Source organism: Podarcis vaucheri (assembly GCF_965113315.1).
Source record: "Podarcis vaucheri genome assembly, chromosome: 5".
Lineage (NCBI taxonomy): Eukaryota > Metazoa > Chordata > Lepidosauria > Squamata > Lacertidae > Podarcis > Podarcis vaucheri.
In genome coordinates this window covers 38,602,819-38,622,976 of record NC_138763.1, presented here as the reverse complement: position 1 = coordinate 38,622,976, position 20,158 = coordinate 38,602,819, and the positions used below count along the sequence as shown (strand labels likewise).

Sequence of the window (20,158 nt, the reverse complement as noted above, 5' to 3'; positions counted from 1 at the left end):
GACTAGGTTGCCCCAGCCACTCTGGGTGGCTTCCAGCACATATAAAAACATAATGAAACATTAAACATTAAAAACATCCCTATACAGAGCTCCCTTCAGATGTCTTCTAAAGGTTGCATAGTTGCTTATCTCGACAGCTTTGTTATTTTTATTTTTCAAGCAAAGCAAGTACATGCATGCATGCAGCAGTGGAGCATGTTTTCATGGCACCCAGGGTACCTGGGGTACACACACTGGAGCATGGGGCACAGTGGGCGAATGGAGCCCGCCATGTGCCAGCCCAGCTCTTGCCGATGCAGATACTGCTGAAGCGACACCAGTCCCAGTGTGAACAGTACACACACACACACACACACACACACTCCTGGAGCAATTGTCCTGGCACCCCACCCCCACCCCCATGCTACACCCCTGCATGCATACACCACCAGTCAGACCAAGGTTACTGAGATTGTTCAGAACTTGAACATTGCAAAGGAAGGGAAATCTCAGTTCCACTTGCAACTGCCCCACTGCCCCTGCTGCCTCTAAACTTTCAGCTTGAGCTGAGCTTGGCTCCTACCTAGTCTTCCTGCACCTATGCATATAGGTTTTCCCAAAGAAGATCCTTGTGCCATGCATGACATCAACACAAGATATAAAAGCCGTGTCACAGTGGCTGAATATTCACGGTGATGTCACAAAGTCCTGCCACTTGGCAACCAGACTTAGAGATGAACAGGACAGCTCGGGGAGACTAGCCATTGTCTAATCTAGCTGACCCTCAGTGCTTCTGCCCAGGGTGTATCATAGTAACTGTAGTTAAAGTGCTGAAAAACGTTTGTCTGATTGCCCAGTTCAAATCATGTCCTTTTAGACACACAGGTCTGATTGAGCCAGTTCAGTGGAACCTGGTCTCTTTGCAAAAGTAGTCCACTGTTTTATACAGTGGTACTTCTGGTTAAGAACTTAATTTGTTCCAGAGGTCCGTTCTTAACCTGAGGTACTACTTTAGCTAATGGGGCCTCCCGCTGCCACCGCGCTATTTCTGTTCTCATCCTGAGGTAAAGTTCTTAACCCAAGGTACTACTTCTGGGTTAGCGGAGTCTGTAAGCCGAAGTATCTGTAACCCAAGGTGTTTGTAACCTTAGGTACCACTGTATTCACTTGTAGCTCCTATATATTTTAAAGAGATTTAAACATGAAACAAAAGCAGAACCCTCAGCAGATTTCTTTACCTGAAGCAACTGTCATACATGTTAGGTCTCCCTGCCCCCATACAGAGGGCTTCCTAGCAAGCCATTACTGTTGTCTACAACTGCCAGAACATTTGACATCAGTTTATTTTGCCCTCGTGTGCCCAGAAGGGGAAGCTAATCCAAGCAACACATTCCAGGCCAAACCATGTGGCCACAGAGCAAGGACCATCTGTTTGGCATCAAAAGATTTCATTTGTCTTGCAGAAGGGCATCAACAGTTTTGTGCCCAAACAAAGAGGCTGGCACAGGATCAAAGTGGCTGGCCAATGCGGAACCCAGAGTTGCATCTGAAGCCCACACTTCTTTCCCTTGTCATACAAATGGCTCAAAATCTGGAGCCATCTTGCCACCCATGGATCCCGTCTGAGTACCATCAGAAGGCTTGTCCTCAGAAAGCTCTGCTGAACCCATTTCTGAACATTGGCCCAGGAAGAGCTGGGGTATTTGCTTATGCATACTGACAGGCAGGAAGGACACCTGGTTATTTCATTCTTTGATTGCACTTGTGCTACGGCGGCTGGAGAAAGAGAAATCCTTCCTCTGCGCCATCAGGAGAAATAATAATAATTTTGAAAAATCGTTAAATTACATGTTTGAACATCTCTGTCTTTATGTGATTTTGGAAAGTGCGAGTGAGCCAGCCCTGAAGATTAGCACACAGAGAGGAGGGGGGGGAGAGATACTAACAGGCCCACTATTTCTCTCAGACTTGCATTTGCAAAATGAGCTATTGCTGTGAACATACCCAGTGCAATACTGCAGCTGTCCTTGGATAAGTTTGTTGCTGCATACTGATGTTACTTAAAATCAGTAAGTCCATATGCTGAATATGGGTGGTCTAAGATCACATTACTGTCCCACAAGGATCTCTGCTTTAATCCTCAAAAGCAGTGTTGCCCAGACTTGGGTCTCCAGATGTTTTTGGACTACAGTTCCCATTATCCCTGACCACTGGTCCTGCAAGTTAGGGATGATGGGAGCTGTAGTCCAAAAACAGCAGGAGACCCAAGTTTGGGAAACCCTGCTCTAAAGTGAAGTCCTTGTGGGACTTTATAGCAACCATAAGCTACACTGACTCCACAGCCTCTGGCAGTGGAGAAAGAGCATAGCTGCCATGACTAGCAGCACTTGTGGCCTTATCCTCTGCGAATTGGTCCAATTCTCTTTCAAAGTCACCAGAGTTGGTGGTCATCTCTGTTAGGTTTCTGTTTGTGCCACTGTGCAGTGCTTGGAGTCACAAGACTCTGTTTACATTCCAGAGATTCCAGACTGTTGGAAGCCTCATGGGAGACGGGAGACGGATGTTGATATTACTGGTTTCCTGTTCCTTTGTTCCAGTTGCCTCTGCTTTCACAGAGAGAGGATGTATATTCTTTTCTGTCCTCGTAGTTAGAAATAAAACTCTTAGCAATGTAGCTCGTATTTCTCACCCTTCTGCTGCTTCGTATAATCTGCGTAATGAAAACGTGCCTTAGGTCATTAATCATCGCCGGAGGAGATTCTGGAAGACTCGACCGGAGGAGTGGCTCAGTCGAACGGAAATTCCGACATCTTCTGGGAACAAATCCCATAGTTCAACTATATGCTGTGTGATGAAGTATTTCCCTTCATCTGTCAAATAATCTTTCCACCTTCAGTTTTATTGGAGGACTCCTGATTCGGATATTATGGAAGCAGGGAGTGCAGTCATCACTTTCTCCAGAATGTGTAATTTTATACATGTCTGTCTTGGTATGGGTCTCTTGCACTCCTGAAAATTATACTCAGGTAGTCATTTAAGATGTAACAACAGGATTTGCTGAGGATTTTAGGCAAGATTTAGGCAAGATCCAAAGTAGAGTTCAATATATTTAACAAAACCAAGGCTTACATTGAAGAGAACTTAAGTTGTTAACGTTTAGAAATAAAATAAATAACAGCACCTGTTCTATAACTTGCACTAGCTGTTACTGTTCTCTTCCATTGGGAATGGTTTGACTTTTTAAAATAATTGTAATGGTTTTCATAAATGTATATTATATTGTTCTAGCCCACCATGGGACCATTTCTTTTAAAATGTTAAGAAAAATAAGAAACCTTATAGATAAGTAAATAAATAATAAATGGTTGGAAGGAGCATGAAAAGGTTTAAATCAGAGGAAAACCTAACTTCTGAATAGCTATGATGTGCAAGAAAAGAAGAAGGCAGTGAGGAGATTCTGGGATGGTCAAAGATGCATGTGTAATCACAGCCTGAGAGAGATGTCCTTAACCTACCCATGCAATTTGGACATATCATAGCAATTTCCCTGCCTGGAGACCATGTGGGTACCAAATGGCATTAGCTATTCATAGCTATTCACCACAATGGAGTTCAGATAAGGTAGCAAGAAAGAGACATCCCTCCCTTTAGGAGGTTATCTGTCCTCAACCAGCAAATGAACCCGCAAGTCTTAAGGCTTGATGGACCATCATCTGGTGAAGAAGAAAGGAATTCAGCAGACATTTTATCTGTAAGAACAGAGGGCTTTGATCAGGGAAAAGACCTTCACAAACAAACGGCAGTTGTAGCTGGCACAATTTGGCCTGCCAGGAACAGGTCAGGGAGAACAAAGAGATACTTTCAAGCGATACAGAACAGAAATCATGGCTCCCCTTTGGTCAAGAGAGATTCAAGATTAAAACACAGATTATCCTATTTCTTAATATAGCATATTTCCTTGCTTAATGCCACAACTTGTTTCAGTCTGACAGCTTATCTCCTGGCTGACATATGCTTCAAAGGAAAGGCTTTTAGGTACAGTCAAAGATGGCTTCACCACAGCTAAACAGCGGCACAGGGATGAATAACTGCATAAGCATAAGATCCATTTAGTCACAGTGGGCATTTTATAATAAATCTGACATGCCTGATCCACAAGCTGTGTGTCATTTTGCAACAGACTGTAAGACACATAGATTTCCTAACGTGGACCTATATTGTGTACAATCGAAAGAGTCTCTTTAGGTACGTGCAAGCGTTTGTGCGCACACACCATTTCTCCATTTTGTTCTGACAATTGCTCCCAACATTCCATTGGAGCAGTGCTATTCTTCTAGAAAAAGATGTGCCAGAACTCACCATGCTCCCTTGTTCCCACCTAAGAAGAAGAAGAAGAAGAGTAGTTTGGATTTGATATCCCGCTTTATCACTACCCGAAGAAGTCTCAAAGCGGTTAACATTCTCCTTTCCCTTCCTCCCCCACAACAAACACTCTGTGAGGTGAGTGGGGCTGAGAGACTTCAGAGAAGTGTGACTAGCCCAAGGTCACCCAGCAGCTGTATGTGGAGGAGCGGAGACGCGAACCCGGTTCCCCAGATTACGAGTCTACCGCTCTTAACCACTACACCACACTGGTTCCAGAACTCAGAGGTTCTGGAACACACAGAGGTTCCAGAACTCAGTTCCAGCGAGTTCCAGCTGGGGGGGGCCCTGCATTGGAGGGTGTTTTTGATGCTGCCTTGAGTTTCTGGGGAAACTTGGCAAGTACCAAGAGCATACACAGTTGGAAGAAAAAGACAAGTAAATCTCCTTTTGTCCATGAAACTCCATGTGCCACAGGGCTTAACCTGCTGGTGTCAAGGTGGAGTCATCCAGAAGTTGGAAAATAGGAATTGCACCAGGAGGTCAGAGCTGGGGCAGGAGACAAGCTAGGAAGTTGAGACCAAGAACCAGAGCCGGAGCTGAGGGGCAAATTGAAACACACTGGAGCTAGGAAGATTATTATTGTCCAATCTCAGCCCAAAGAAGAAGCCCTTTCTCACTCTCTGTGCCTCAAGGGGTCCAAAAGTCAGCCTGGGTAAGCAAGGCCAATCCAAAGCCTAAGAACACAGAGAGATGCTCTAAAATGCAGTTCTGGTGGCTCATCACATGCACAGAGTGGAGTGTTCCTGGCTTCAGTTCCAGTGGTTACAAATGGTAGTCCTTTGGGCTTTGGTGTCTTTGCTGCTACAACTGATTCTGGAGTGCTGTAGCCAAGTCGTCCTGATTCAAGGCTAAATCCCCAAGATTCAGTCTTGGCAATGTTAATAAAAATGGACAAGGGGGGAAAGAGTTTTTGGCTCCATTCACGTTTTCTTCATCAAGAAGATGAAGAGAAGATGGTGGAATGTCAGGTTTGTCCTGCCAGGGTATTATCATCTTGGAGGGTGCATATATGTGATGCCCCCATCCTTTTCGAAGGGCTGAGCTGCCTGCCAGAATCAAAGCCTTGTACTGATTCAAGAGTCACTGGGTTATCACAAATTTTCACTTAATAAATCATTTTGAGAGAAGCCAAACTTTATAGCAAAAGTCGACAGCAATGATTTTCACAGGTTTTCCTTTCTGCAGTAGAAGAAAATGGCTCTTTTGTGATTATAGGACTGCAGGTATGGCCCATGAGTGACTCACCTATTTTGCGAGAAATATTGTTTGTTCTTACAAATCACGATAATGATAGCCCCTTGCTGGCCGCAGTAAAGCAACCGAGATAATAAAAACAATCATTTGCACTATACAGTACTTGTCATCTAAGGGCCACCAAGTGCGGCGGCAAGAAATAATAATATACTGTTCCCAGTCATAAAATTTTCATAGAAGTTTGCAGGGACCTAAACATTGGAATATATACTGTATGTTCACAAATATTTAACCAGATATACTAAAGAAGCATTCTCTTGGTTGTGTTCTGTCTAAAGCCCTCCATCTATGTTTGTCCTGAGTATTTTTGGTGCTAAACATAGTGATCTTTTAGCACATGAAAATTTATATTTTTAATTAATATTGATTGGTTGATTGATTGATTGATTGATTGACTAATTGAATTTACATATTGCCCTATACCCAGAGGTCTCAGGGAAGTTCACAGAAAAGATCACAATATATAAAATCAAAATAAGAGCAATAACCCAATAACACCCCCCCCCAAAAAAGAGCCATGTTTTAAAAGGGTATATGATGTCAAACAGATAAACCAAGGGCCTGGTTAAAAAGGAATGTTTTTGCCTGGCACCTAAATAATGAAGGCATTTTTAATACTCTTTAAAAACTCCAAAATACTGATTTTATCGGGAATCAGAATTTGCCTTATGCAGAGACAGTCAGAGGTGCAAAGGAGGGGGAGGGTTGCAAAGCTCTTTCCCGAATTCCTCCTTTCAACCTCTGATGTCACTGGTTGAAAGGATAAGCAAGGGGCGGTGGACTTGCACCTCTGACAAGTGGGGGGGGGCTTCAATTCTCAGTTTCCCCTTTGTTTTCCTCTCACCACTGCTGCCACTGCTGCAGGAAGTGAGAGAAAGAAGCCTGTTACAATGGAGACAACTTTCTGGCCTCCCTCAGCAGCAGGCACTTGGGAACCCCCGCAATGAATTTTGATGGGAGGGATGGCCAATCATATCAATCATGCGCCATCATAATGATGCTATGTGATTGAAAGGTAGGTGGCCCCCCACTCACTTGTCAAATTGGGTCTACAGAGCAGATCCTGGTAAGGTTCTGACCCATGGAGCCAAAATGGTTCCCCAACCCCAATGTAAGCATTTCACTCATTAGTGTGGAGCTCTTTCCTTGCCACACAAAGCTTGCGTCACTTGCCTCCATCATTTGCGGCTGTTTAGTTAGAATGCACCTTCTGCAATAGATCACGGCACACTAATCAGATTGCATGAGGTGGTCTATGCAGGGCGGTGGTGGTTGGTTCTGCCCCCTAAGTGGCCTTTGTCCAACTCGGTGGATTGCTTCTCATCTTTTTGTAATCCGTCCTTTCATAAAAGGGAGCGTGATTTTGCAACTCAGAGTGGTTATTTTCATCTAGAATGTTCAGTTCCTGGAAAAAGAGAACAAGCCCTCAGGAAAACCTTGTGTGTGATCCAGTGCAGAAGTGAGAATGCCAAACTGTGCAATCTGTTGTGTGTCTACTCAGAGGTGAGCTAAACTGAGTTCAAAGGGACTTACTTCCAGGTAAGTGAGCAGCGAATGGTAGCCTTAAAGACTAGGGAAATCACCAGGAGCGGAGTATGTTTTGTATAGGATTGCATCCCGAAAACATTTCCATTTTTACTGTACATAAACCCTGACATATGCCAATGTTTACAGTTAAATAAGCAAACAAATCTGCTTTTCAAACATCTATGACATGAGTGAGACTTTTAAATCAGTCACCAGAGAAGGATTTCACACTTTCCCTAGGAAATTAAACAGCTGTTAAGACACTATGGAAGAATTAGCAGTGTAATTTGGTAATAAAACTTAGAAGAGCTACTGAGCTACTATTTTGTGTTGCGTTCTTCATGTACAGCTCAATTTTGCAATTTGGTAAAGCCAATGTGAATTGATCAGGTTGAATCCTAATAATAATAATAATAATAGCAGCAATAATAATCCCTAGTGTGTAAATAGTGGTTTTTGAATGTTCAACATATTTCATATGCTTTATCTCAATGATCATTAGACAGTTTGGTTAGTATTATCATCATATTGCAGTTAAGTACAACTGTATTGTATACTGAATTAAAAACCTGATCTAATCCCTGTTTACTTGAGTAAGTCCCACTGAGTTCAGCAAGGTAAGCTTTCAAAGACGTATGCATACGATGAGAGTTTAGAGCATAATCTTATGCATATCTACTCAGAAGTCAGTCCCAAGGAGCTCAAAGGTGTAAAAGATTGCAGCCTCAAACAGTGCAGTGATTTGCCATTACCATCTGGAAAAAGCAAAACTTCTCATAATCACTTTGTGTTCCTTTCTTCTTATACAGCAACACACCTATGGGAAGTATTGCTTTTCCTAAACGGCAACAGCAAACGTGGAGCCCCTTTGCACATGCCTGACTTGTCTGCTTTGCTGTCATATGCAATTTTGTCAAGACATTTCTTCCTATGTACAGCGGTACCTCGAGTTACAGACGCTTCAGGTTACAGACTCCGCTAACCCAGAAATAGTACCACGGGTTAAGAACTTTGCTTCAGGATGAGAACAGAAATCGCGCAGTGGTGGTGTGGTGGCAGCGGGAGGCCCCATTAGCTAAAGTGGTGCCTCAAGTTAAGAACAGTTTCAGGTTAAGAACAGACCTCCAGAACGAGTTAAGTTTTTAACCCGAGGTACCACTGTACATACAAATATAAGGCTGTCATCATGCAGCCCCCATTGGATCTGTAGTGCCACATCAGAAGTCTGGATCTGCGTCAGATCACAGCCCCCCATTGGAGGATTTGTAGTGCCTCACCACAATCTTGGATTTCCATGGCCGGGGGGGGGGGGGCGACCAAGAGGTCAAGAAAAGAGACTTTAGTAGTTGCATAGGGTGTGAAGGGGAAGCTCTAGGGGTTAATGGGGAGGGAATGACAGTTTCCGGCCAAGCCCATGAGTAAATGGTGGTGGTTCTTCATAGCCATCCAGGGATTGTAAAGAAGTTCAGGCAGGGAGAAGGAAGGAAATGAGGCATAAATCTTTCTGATGCTTTCCAGTGGGGTTTGGGAAGTTCACTGCATCCCGCAGTGCCATGCAATCCCGTGTCTGCCAACTTGGAAGGCAGAATGGGAGCGATCTGGGAGTGTGCCCCTGCCATGGACGAGCCTCCATTACCAGCCTGATTTGTAGCAGGTTCCTCCTCAATCTGGATAACTGACATTAATAAAGAGGTGCTCCTGAAACATCATGGTATGCAGGCTGAGACCCTACCTGCCCGCTGACTGTCTCGCCAGAGTGGTGCATGCTCTAGTTATCTCCCGCTTGGACTACTGCAATGCGCTCTACGTGGGGCTACCTTTGAAGGTGACTCGGAAACTACAGCTAATCCAGAATGCGGCAGCTAGACTGGTGACTGGGGGCGGCCGCCGAGACCACATAACACCGGTCTTGAAAGACCTACATTGGCTCCCAGTACGTTTCCGAGCACAATTCAAAGTGCTGGTGTTGACCTTTAAAGCCCTATACGGCTTCGGTCCAGTATACCTGAAGGAGCGTCTCCACCCCCATCGTTCTGCCCGAACACTGAGGTCCAGCGCCGAGGGCCTTCTGGCGGTTCCCTCATTGCGAGAAGCGAAGCTACAGGGAACCAGGCAGAGGGCCTTTTCGGTGGTGGCGCCCGCCCTGTGGAATGCCCTCCCATCGGATGTCAAGGTGATGGACAACTACCTGACATTCAGAAGACATCTTAAGGCGGCCCTATTCAGGGAAGCTTTTAATGTATGATATTTTAGTGTTTTTTGGTTTCTGTGGAAGCCGCCCAGAGTGGCTGGGGAAACCCAGCCAGATGGGCGGGGTACAAATAATAAATTATTATTATTATTATTATTATTATTATTATTATTATTATTATTATAGGCTTCAATCAACCAGCTGCTGAAAGAACTGGGACTGGTTTTCTGAAGGTATTTGAATGGTTTTCTGTGAATCCCTACAACAGGATCCTATTCAACTCAGTACATAACAGGGGAAGACAAAGTGCTTTGCGCTTTCTTATGGTTTCTAATCGTCTTTTTTATCCTGTCCTCCTCTACATAACAAAGAGACATGTGTAGTTCCTACTCAGTTTTATATTTCGAAAAAGGGGTGGGCCTTTGATTTATGATCTACAAGGAATTTAATAAAGTTTTGCTTTGCCCCTCCCCCTTGACCGAGGGTGAATGGATTTTTTTTACAACCCACCTCTAGATGGGGTGTGTTCTTGGAGGATTGTAGTGGGGAGGGGGAGAAATGACCCACAGCTGGACAGTTGTTGAAGAGAGGCTGAATCTGAGGGGGAAATTGTTGTGTGTTGTGTGCCGAGAAAGAATTGCAAAGGGGAATTTAATGGTCTAGAATTTAAAGTCTAGGAAGTTCACTCTGCGAGTTATTTATGGCCAAGGTTCACATATTAGTTTGATAACAGCTGAATGGAATGGAATGTGATCTTGTGCCACCCAGATAAAACACTGCAAAGAACTGAACAACAAGAGAAATAACTGAACTCTTTCAACACGCCAGGTCTGGAATAAAAATGTAGATGAAATAGATTATATACATATAAGATGAAACCAAGGTAGCTGTTTGTAAGGTGAAAGGGCGGACAGCTGGAAGAATGGCTTAATGGCAAGTGAAGGAAGTCAACTGGAGACTAAATAAGAAAGGAAGCAGCTATGTGGGAATATCTTGGGACATATGATAGCAATGGGAGCGGGAAACCTGTTTTTAAGAAATTGTATTAAATTAAAGTAATTCAGTTCAATTTGTAATAATATGGAAATAATAATAATAATAATAATTTTAAAATGTGGAGGGAATGACAGGGGGCTTGTGAGCAGGGGTGCAACTCCTAGTCATTAATAACAAGCAGGTATTTAGATTTCTCTTGAACTTGCTTTGCTATGGTGAATGTGATAGCTAAGATCAATACATTACACACTGCTTTTTATGTCGGCATCCCCTACTGTAACTAAGCCCAGGCACATGTAACTGAAATAAATGAATGTTTTTCCCCTGACTCTTCCTGCCTCTATTTTCCTTCCTGTCCTCTGTTATCTCTCCTGTGTCAAATGTTAGAGACTGCAAGTTCCTTGGGTCAGGGCCCTGTCCTCTTGTACATTGTGAAACACCACCCACACTGATGATACTATATAAATACAAAAATAAGCCATATAGAGAGGCAGTCCCACCAAACGTCTTGCGGTAGCACATCCAGAGTTAGCTATGTTACTGAGAAATCTATTTCCTGACCACACATGCCCATCAGTCTCTCAGACACAAACAGTGAACCGAGAACTGAATAAAGCTATTCATTAAAACAAAAGACCACACATACTTGGTAACATCCCGACATGTAAGCCATACTTGGAAGATTCACCTTTCAGACTTCTTATTCAAATTCCAGTCCTTGGCATGAACAAATAAGTTGGCTGCTTTTAATTCATCTGCTAGGGAAACTGTTCACAGACGGTGCTAGTAGAAAAAGTGGCTGAGTAGGTGAGCTTCTGAAGTCTGGGCTGTCCTTGAGTCTTCATGGCTACAGATGTCTCCTCTGTTTCCTTGTAAATCAAATAAATAGCTTTTTTTAATTCAAATACGGTAGGAATTTATTTGAAGAAGCTGTAATTATTCATCCCTTTAAAAACGAGCCTTTTAGAGTATTAGCAATGGAGCTCAGTCAGTTAAGATACCAAGGTTAGGCAATGGATGGTCTCTCTGGCTATCTGGCTGTTCAGAAACTCTGGCTTTAGGTCTGGTTGCCAAGTGGCAGGACTTTGTGACATCACGGTGCACATTCAGCCACTGTGACCTGGCTTTTGTATACTGTGCTGTTGCCAAGCATGGACCAAGGCAGCAGGAGACAATGGAAAGTCTTCAAAAGGTCTGAAAGGGAACTGAGTGTTGCTCCTGTGCTATCCAGGGAATTGTCTGACGATGTAGTGCTATTTGTGATAATAAGCAAATCTAGATTAAGATCCAGACAGGGCCAAACTATAGAGTGGGTGATCCATGATCAGGTATCCAACTGGTTATTTTTTTAAAGGTAAAATGCAGCTTCAGGGGGCCTGTGCCATTGAAGGAAGGGGTTAACACTTTCTTTGAAGACCCTATTTCCTATCTGAATCAAATACATCCTGGATTTCTATTTGCCCCCTAGGGCAAAATGGACAGAGATTAGTGGGAACACTGTGGAAATACTTTTGTCTTCCTAGGGGAAAATGCACTTTGTAAAAAGGAACACAGCCCAGGGTAAGTAGAGGCTGTACATAGGAAATTGATAGCAGGGGGATTGGGTTTAGCACTTTAAATGTTAAATTCTCTACTATTCTTAATGGGGGTGGAGAATGAAGAGGTGGAGCCAATTGACTTCCATTAACACCAGTTAGAAATCATGATGTGTTGTACATGTGTAAAAAAAAGATATTCTAGAAAGTAAATTTACATACAATACAGTGGTACCTTGGGTTAAGAACTTAATTCTTTCCAGAGGTCCGTTCTTAACCTGAAACTGTTCTTAACCTAAAGTATCACTTTAGCTAATGGGGCCTCCCACTGCTGCCGCACAGCCAGCGTGTGTTTCCTGTTCTTATCCTGAAGCAAAGTTCTTAACCCGAGGTATTATTTCTGGGTTAGCAGAGTCTGTAACCTGAAGTGTCTGTAACCTGAGGCGTCTGTAACCCAAGGTACCAGTGTAATACAAAATAAAAGTTAATTAATGGTATCTGTCCAACGACCTCTGTGATGCTCCCAACACATAACTTCAAAGTGCACACACACACATACACACTTCAAAACTAACCAAAGTTGCAGAAAAGGTTTTCTCAGCCTCTGAAAATGCAATGCAATTCTGAGGCATTAATGCTTAAGTCGCACCATCTTTCATCAGCGAATCATTTGCTACTACACAAGTAAGGGTTAGACTGGTGCAGGTGAATATGCAAAGCAGATTTGCAGTAGCTTAACTAGATGGATTTACCTAGACATTAAGATGCTTTGCCTGTCAAATAAGAGCAGGCTAGATAGTAAATGATCCCACAGCAAGCACTTGTACACATCTGTCTTCTTATTGCAGAAGAGATGTGGATGGCCCTTCCTGGAGCTCTTCCTTCAACTGCAGATTCACTGATGTCTCAAAAGCTGTTCCTTGGTAACTGGTCTAATATTAGATAGGCTTATCAGGCTGCTTGGTGCTCTAGTTTGAGAATGTTCTGAAAAGTATCAAATTAGCATGTGCCACATCTAAGATTACATGAAATCAAGAATTACACCAGGGCTGGTCACATCCTGACAGATAACATATAGCAAAAATGCTATCTATTCGACTGGTTAAATGTAGCAAACCTTCAGAATGATATGATTATAGGTTCTAAAACGGAGAAAGGGAATTAAATGAATCCTCATACTTTTATGGATCACAGTTTTAAGCTAGCTGTGATTTTAAGGTATCTGCCTCCTAACTTTTAACATTTAAATTTGACTCTTGATCATGCCAACTCTTTCAAAGAATGGATGGATGGATGGGTGGGTGGGTGGGTGGGTGGGTGGGTGAATGTTCATAGCCCAGGCTTTTCTCCCCATTTTCTGCTGAGGGTACAGAAAAGTGGCCTTTACATTATATTTCATAAACTGTGTGTGAAAGGGAGGCTTGTCCAGAACTATCATGGAGAGGTGCAGGCTGCCTCTAAAAGCCTTTGGTAACTGCTCCTACCAGTCATTTGCCTCTATCAGGTTGTAAATAATTTTTATTGAATGCCATTGTCACTTGGTTATAGGGGATGTTATTGTAACATCCCGGGTCTTTAAGTCCTTCAGCAATATATTGCATGTTTAAACATAAGAAATTTCTTCCATGAATGGCCCCGCAATTCCATTCATTTTTAGTATCATGGGCAAGACTGCAGACATGACTCATACATTTGCGACTCTAAACAAAGGTCAGTATATTAAGCGAGCAGTGGTTTAATGTCAAAACCAGCTCTGTCTTAATAGCTTTGCTTTTGCTCTCTGATGGTGTTTTAAGTGATGCCAAGCCATTTCCAGAGGATTAAGATATGGAGGCTTGATGAAAGGAAATGTGAAGTGTTAACATACAGTGCAGGGAGCATTTGCTCCTGAAAATCCATTTTAATTATCTGCAGGCAATAATGACACAGTTCGTGACATTAGTGTGAGTTCCTTAGCCTTTGCCTGCCCTCTGTACTGCAGCTAGCGAGATACTTTCTGTGTAAGAGACCTAACCTAGTTCTGCACCAGCTGTCCCCCCAAAAAAAATTTAAAAAGCAGGAGATATCAAACTGGACTTACGGAGGGTTGAGAAATAGTCTATGGCTGCAATTACACGCCTCTACACCATTTGACCCCTTCCTGGATCATTGCCATGTCGTGGCAAAGGGGTTTGAATAACTCCAGGAAGCTATGAACTATGCCATGCAGGGCCACCCAAGACGCACAGGTCATAGCTGAGAGTTTAGACTAAATGTGATCCACCTGGAGAAGGAACTGGCAAACCACTCCAGTATTTTGCCAAGAAAACTCCATGGACATAAAAAAAGGAGAAGCTTTGAGAAGTGAGAGTCTCCAAGACATGCTCTGGTTCATGGGGTCACAGAGAGTCAAACATGACTAAGACGACTAAACAACAACAACACCATTTGAGGGTATTCAACGTCAGGCATTCTGTTCCAAACAGCCACAAGCACCTCTTAAATAGGAGCAGAAGAACCACTGGACTTGATCCAGAATTCTTAAGGTCCAGAGTTGAACAATCCCATGTTCACTCCCTTCCCAAACTGATAAATACATATCTAAGATAAATACAGTCATTCTTTCCTCCTTCACAGCCAGATGGGAGTGGGATATGGTACCTTTCTTGGCTGGAAAATGTCACTTTGTGAAACTAGTTGAGGAAGTGTCCTCAACAGCACAATGCTTACAACTGATGTAATGCTGTCAGTGTACAATTCAAAGTGCTGGTTTTGATCTATAAAGCCTTAAACAGCTCAGGACCACAATACCTCAAGAACTGTCTCTTTCCATATGAACCTACCTGGACCCTGAGATCATCTTCTGAGGCCCTCCTTTGTGTGCCGCCTCCTTGAGAGGTCTAGAGGGTAGCAAGATTAGAATGGGCCTTCTCTGCAGTGGCTCCCCATCTATGGAATTCTCTCCCTAGGGAAGTTCGCCTGGCGCCTTCATTATACACCTTTGGGCGCTAGGCAAAAATGTTCCTTTTTAACCAGGCCTTTGGTTGACCTGATCAACATCCCATACCCTTTTAAAATGTGGCTCTTTGGGGGGGAGGGTTATTATTGGGTTATTGTTTTTATCTTGATTTTATATACTGTGATCTTTTTATGTGAACTGCCCTGAGATCTCCGGGTATAGGGTGGTATATATATTCAATAAATAATAATAATACATTGAGTTTTACAAGATCACAAAGGCAAAGGAAAGTCTTTGCTCCAATCTAAATTCAGACAGTGAGAAGGAGGGAAGGAATAGCAGAAGCAAGGATACAAGAGAGAGAGGGGGGGGGTTACATGTGTTCAGGAGTCGATTTGGTCTGGGCTGAGGGGTTAAATCACCAAAACGATGCAAGTCTCAGTCTGACTATGAAGGCAATTGTTGGTGCTCAAGTTGGGTTCTCTAGTTTACACTTCATAGAGCTAAAATTCTGAGGATTCTTTGGGATGGGGAAATGTGCTTTAAATGTATGGTGTTCATGCAGCCTACAAGAAAGGAGATTCTGACTAAACATTGGGGGAAACTTTCTGACGGTAAGAGCTTTGTGACAGTGGAACAGACCCCCCTCAGAAGGTGGTGAACTTTCCTTCATTGGAGGTTTTTAAACCGAGGTTGGATGTGTCAGGAGCTCGGCCTACACTTGAGTAGGACCCTGGCAGAGACACATGCCCAACTGGCATGTTCCCTCCCTCCTGGTCGATCGTTCGGGAGCTTCAAAAGCTTTATTCCTCCCGAACATCACAGCGACCGATGCCAACCAACACCTGCACACTTAGGGATCCGCAGAGTTTGCACAACTTACGTAACAGACCTCAGCAACTCAGCATTTTGGCTAATCTACTTTATTTACATATAAACACACACGGAGCACTGCAACATGGCTCCCTCTCTCTCTAGCATCAGACAGCAAAGAGAAAGAACAAAGGACAATAGTCCCACTTCAGGGAACACAGTAACACAAACATCCTGTCTCTGTCACTTCCCACTCTGTGGAGTCAAAACATATACCATCATGTGATAGACAAAAATCCCATGACTGCAATCATGGAGCAGGAATTCTAACAGGATGGCCATCTGCCAATCTTTAGCTGTGATTCCTGCACCGCAGAAGGTTATACTAGATGACTCTTAGGGCCCATTCCAACTCTATGATTTTGTGGTTCCAGAGGTATCAAACCAATGTTTGGGGAGGTGCTTTTGCCTCACTTCTAAGGAAAACAATTCTGGCTCAGATACTTCCAATTCATGAAGTTTTGCCCTGCTGGTTGTAACTATGTTTGCTGAGAGAGATGGGGGTGGGGGGAGGGCATGCATGCCATTCATCAATAATAACAGCATCAGCGGAAGCTGTTATCTACTGGGTGTTCTTTTTCAGCTGCTTGGTGGTTTTCACCCTGGACAATTTACACATTCTTCAACAGTTTAAGATAATTTAGGCTTTCTTCCTTTTATAGTTGAAAGCCAGTAGGGTGTGGTGATTGACTGCTGGACCATGGAGCTCACTGGCTGGCCATGAGTCAGTTGTCTATCATTCAGCCTAATCTACGTCACAGGATTCTTTTGATAATAAAAATATGTAGAGGGGCCATACATACCACCCTAAACTCCTTGGAGGAAGGGAAGGCTTTTTTAAAAATGCAATAATAAAGGCTAAGCTTTTGTTGTTTTAGGATGAAGACAACATCAGCAATATGAGAAGGACTATGAAGACCTAGGCAAGTAAGGAATTTTGGAATAGTACATTCAAATTTGATGAAAACACCATTTTTGCTGGGCTGGGAAGGGAATAGCCACCCGATATCAGCATTCTTTCTTTACACAGTTGGCTTTCTATTAAATTAGCCTGTCATTTCCCACAAGCCAATATTTAAAATATATCAGATGATAAATTGTGATATTAATACTAATTAGTGCTAGTAATTTAAATGAATTTCCAAGAAGGCATTGTGGTTCCACAAGCTGTTAATTGCTGAAGATACTCCAGACAGAAAAAGCCTCAGGGTGACATATGGACTTGGAATAGCAAGGACTAACTTCACACATTGCTATTGGAGGAGATCAAATGACTTACCTTGGCAAAAGAGAGCAAGAAGAGGAGGACAATTACTTGTGTGCCTGAACAATTTGGGGCTTAAATTGAAAAGCAGTGTGAACGGAAACCAGGTGATACAAAGGTTAATTTGGCAACTAAACCAAGAGAAAGAGTGGGATCTAGAGTGGAGGGAAATCTAACGATTCCCTTGGTAAAGGGAAATTCACTTAGAACAATAATGGAATACCTTTGCCCTTTTCACAATGAAAATAAAGATGAAGTGTGAGTCCTTTCCCCTCCCCCTTCTCTCTTTTTCTACCTCTGTAACAGTGCGGTTGAGCATCTGAGCACAAATGCAGAGGAGATCTGAAGATTAGCATTCTGAATGTCTTTTTGGACGTGTCAGCACATATTAACACTCCATTTGATTGATAAGAACAACTCTACAAAGTACTGCAGCTGAGCCAAAGCTGTCATACTAGGCAATGGGATTAAAATTTTCATATTTCATATATCTGCCCGTTTCTGCCAGGTACAAAGACCCAGTTCAATGCTCTAACCCTGACGAGTATCAACAGACTGGTCTTTCGGGCTAATGAGAAGGCTCAGGTAGCCAGTACAGTACATAAAGAGAAACAACCTCAGTTTCACAATAGCCAGGGCCTGAAAATTCAGGGCTTGTGAAATTTTAACAGCTGAAGTTTACTTTTTACCTCACTGATTCAAGCGCAACCTGAAACTTACAAAGCACCTCGTAGAGCCTAACCTAATTGTCTGCTGCCTCCCACTACACTCCATTGTAAGACCAGCATGAAATGCAGACTGTGTGACTTCAACATCAGCCTGTTTTTCCCTCCCCATCCCCATCTTCCCACCATCTGCTTTTTAAAAATATATAGCCTGACGAAGAGTTATGGAGAACCCAAAAGCTTGCTCACTATTTCGTGGCATTTATTTAATGTATGCGTTTGTTTGTTTTTTAAAAAAAATTGGGTGGCCCAATAAACTGGTTGTCCTGTGATGGATTTGGGAATTTTACTGATTCAGGTGATTAGCTAAAGTCTTAGCTGCTAATAAATAACTTCTGATCAACTGGAGCCAGCCATTGGATGCTGTCACTTTCCACCTCAGCATAACCAGGTGAATGGGGTGGCCCCAGCAGCGGGAAATGTAGCCCAGAATAGCATCTGGGTGGGTTTCCTTTTGGTCTGAGGGGGGCAGGACAAAAAGGAACAGATATGATATAACGTTCAGTTAGGACAATGGCCGTACAGTGATCATTGGGCCATCAATGGAAAATCAGCACATCAAGGATTTGCAGAAATTTGATCTGGAGAGATAGTTGGGGGCTGTATGTAAGGGGTATGCATAGCCAAAAGTGTCCACAGCCACCCCATGGTCTGAGTCCCACTTCTTGATCTGAGTCTCCTGTCGTAACTGCTGTGTTTTTCTAATGGGGTTGTGTTATTGATTATTTTAATTATGAATATTTCTACAGATGCTTTATTGCGCATTTTAATTATGGGTGCTTGTGTAATTCATTTTTATACTTGTAAACTGCTTAGAAGCCTGTTTTGGCATTAAGTGATAAATAAACAAATACATACATAAAGGGTTCACACACCACGTTTATCAGAGTACCAGAGCGGGACTGCACTTTACATGACATAAAAATGACTTATTGGTGCATTACAAGACCCCTCCCATGTTTTTTAAATGATAGAAATAAAATTTTATAGCTGCTATAAAGTATTCTGTGATTTTCATGTGGCCCTGCTTCCTGCATTTTTCTTTAATGTCCTTTCCCTAGCCTGACAATAAAAAGGTATTGCTGGTTACACAGCCTGTCAAAATTTGCTATCTTCTTCCTTCTTGGGAAAAGTTCTCTGGGAACCCCCAATGTTTGAGAACCCCCAATGTAGAAGCTGTGATGTGACAGGAATCCCTTGTAGGCAGAGGTGGAGCTAGCAGCTCCAGCAACCGGGGGCGGGGTGAGCGTCCCAGGGGGCGGGGGGCGATGTCCCCCACTCCTCAGGGATGACACCTGAGGCAGACCGCACCCACTGCACCCCCTTCGTCCACTTGTAGGGTCTGTTGCTCTCCAGTTTTGTGAATGGCGGGTTTTATTTCTTACCGATTAGGATGCTAGACAGCATCCTAAAAAGCAGAGACATCACCTTGCTGACAAAGGTCCGTATAGTTAAAGGTATGGTTTTCCCAGTAGTGATGTATGGAAGTGAGAGCTGGACCATAAAGAAGGCTGATCGCTGAAGAATTGATGCTTTTGAATTATGGTGCTGGAGGAGACTCTCGAGAGTCCCATGGACTGCAAGAAGATCAAACCTATCCATTCTTAAGGAAATCAGCCCTGAGTGCTCACTGGAAGGACAGATCGTGAAGCTGAGGCTCCAATACTTTGGCTACCTCATGAGAAGAGAAGACTCCCTGGAAAAGACCCTGATGTTCGGAAAGATTGAGGGCACAAAGAGAAGGGGACGACAGGGGATGAGATGGTTGGACAGTGTTCTCGAAGCTACCAGCATGAGTTTGACCAAACTGCGGGAGGCAGTGGAAGACAGGAGTGCCTGGCGTGCTCTGGTCCATGGGGTCACGAAGAGTCGGACACGACTAAACGACTAAACAACAAATTTCTTACCGATAAAAATGCACACACACTGTCTTAAAAAGTGCTGATAAAGTAAGGGCACAAGGGGCCATAAATGCCCTATTGCATGGTGCCTGGGTAGAACTGAAATGATGGGCATTCATTTTCTTCCATGTGGTAGATCTCACTGAGGGAAAGAAAGTTAGGGCATGATTTATATAAGGAATATTACCAATAGATAAACAGCTGGCAGTTCCTAGAAGCATAGTATTTGCATGTTTCCTGCAAGCACCTTCGTGTAATTCCCTTGTGCCAATCAATACAGCAAAATTCTGTTGCTGTACTACATATGCATTAATTTCGCAAATCCCTTGCGGTAGCTGCCTGGCTTTGGATGGCGGAAAGCAGGCAAAAAGGTGAAGCTGACAAGCTAATGTGTCAAACACATTTGGATAGCAAAGACATGCAGCCTGTAGTTAGAGGGGAAGTTGAAACTCATCATCCTGAAAATTTAATCGCTATCTATTTTGTCTTTTGGTGCCCCATCTCTTTCCACCAGCACTCCATCACTATGCGGTCCAGATCTTCAAGAAAG

General features: G+C 43.2%; 1 protein-coding gene and 2 long non-coding RNA genes across 10 annotated transcripts in view; 1 reads left to right on the top strand and 2 right to left on the bottom strand.

Moving 5' to 3' along the window:
- EPHB1 (EPH receptor B1) overlaps positions 1-11,413 on the bottom strand; it is a 355,581-nt gene extending 344,168 nt beyond the window's left edge. For 2 of the 7 annotated variants that reach the window (XM_082221750.1, XM_082221754.1), the window contains exon 1: positions 11,061-11,413. The gene's annotated coding sequence lies outside the window, so the exon portion shown is untranslated. Of the gene's footprint in view, positions 1-562; positions 703-11,018 lie in introns of those variants that run through there. The other 5 variants (XM_082221751.1, XM_082221755.1, XM_082221748.1 and 2 more) reach the window with 3 other exon arrangements.
- A 114-nt stretch (positions 11,414-11,527) lies between these two features.
- LOC309532049 lies at positions 11,528-17,667 on the top strand. 2 transcript variants are annotated; one of them, XR_014219553.1, is made up of 4 exons: positions 11,528-11,700; positions 12,756-12,830; positions 16,597-16,641; positions 17,289-17,667. It is a non-coding gene; the product is annotated as an uncharacterized lncRNA (long non-coding RNA). The 2 variants fall into 2 exon arrangements; XR_014219554.1 differs by lacking the exons at positions 16,597-16,641; positions 17,289-17,667 and having other exon boundaries at positions 12,756-12,948.
- Positions 17,668-19,442: 1,775 nt separating this feature from the next.
- The window catches only part of LOC309532071, a 163,013-nt gene continuing 162,297 nt past the window's right edge, over positions 19,443-20,158 (bottom strand). The window contains exon 3 of the long non-coding RNA XR_014219581.1: positions 19,443-19,586. This is a non-coding gene — a long non-coding RNA (uncharacterized lncRNA). The remainder of the gene's footprint in view (positions 19,587-20,158) is intronic.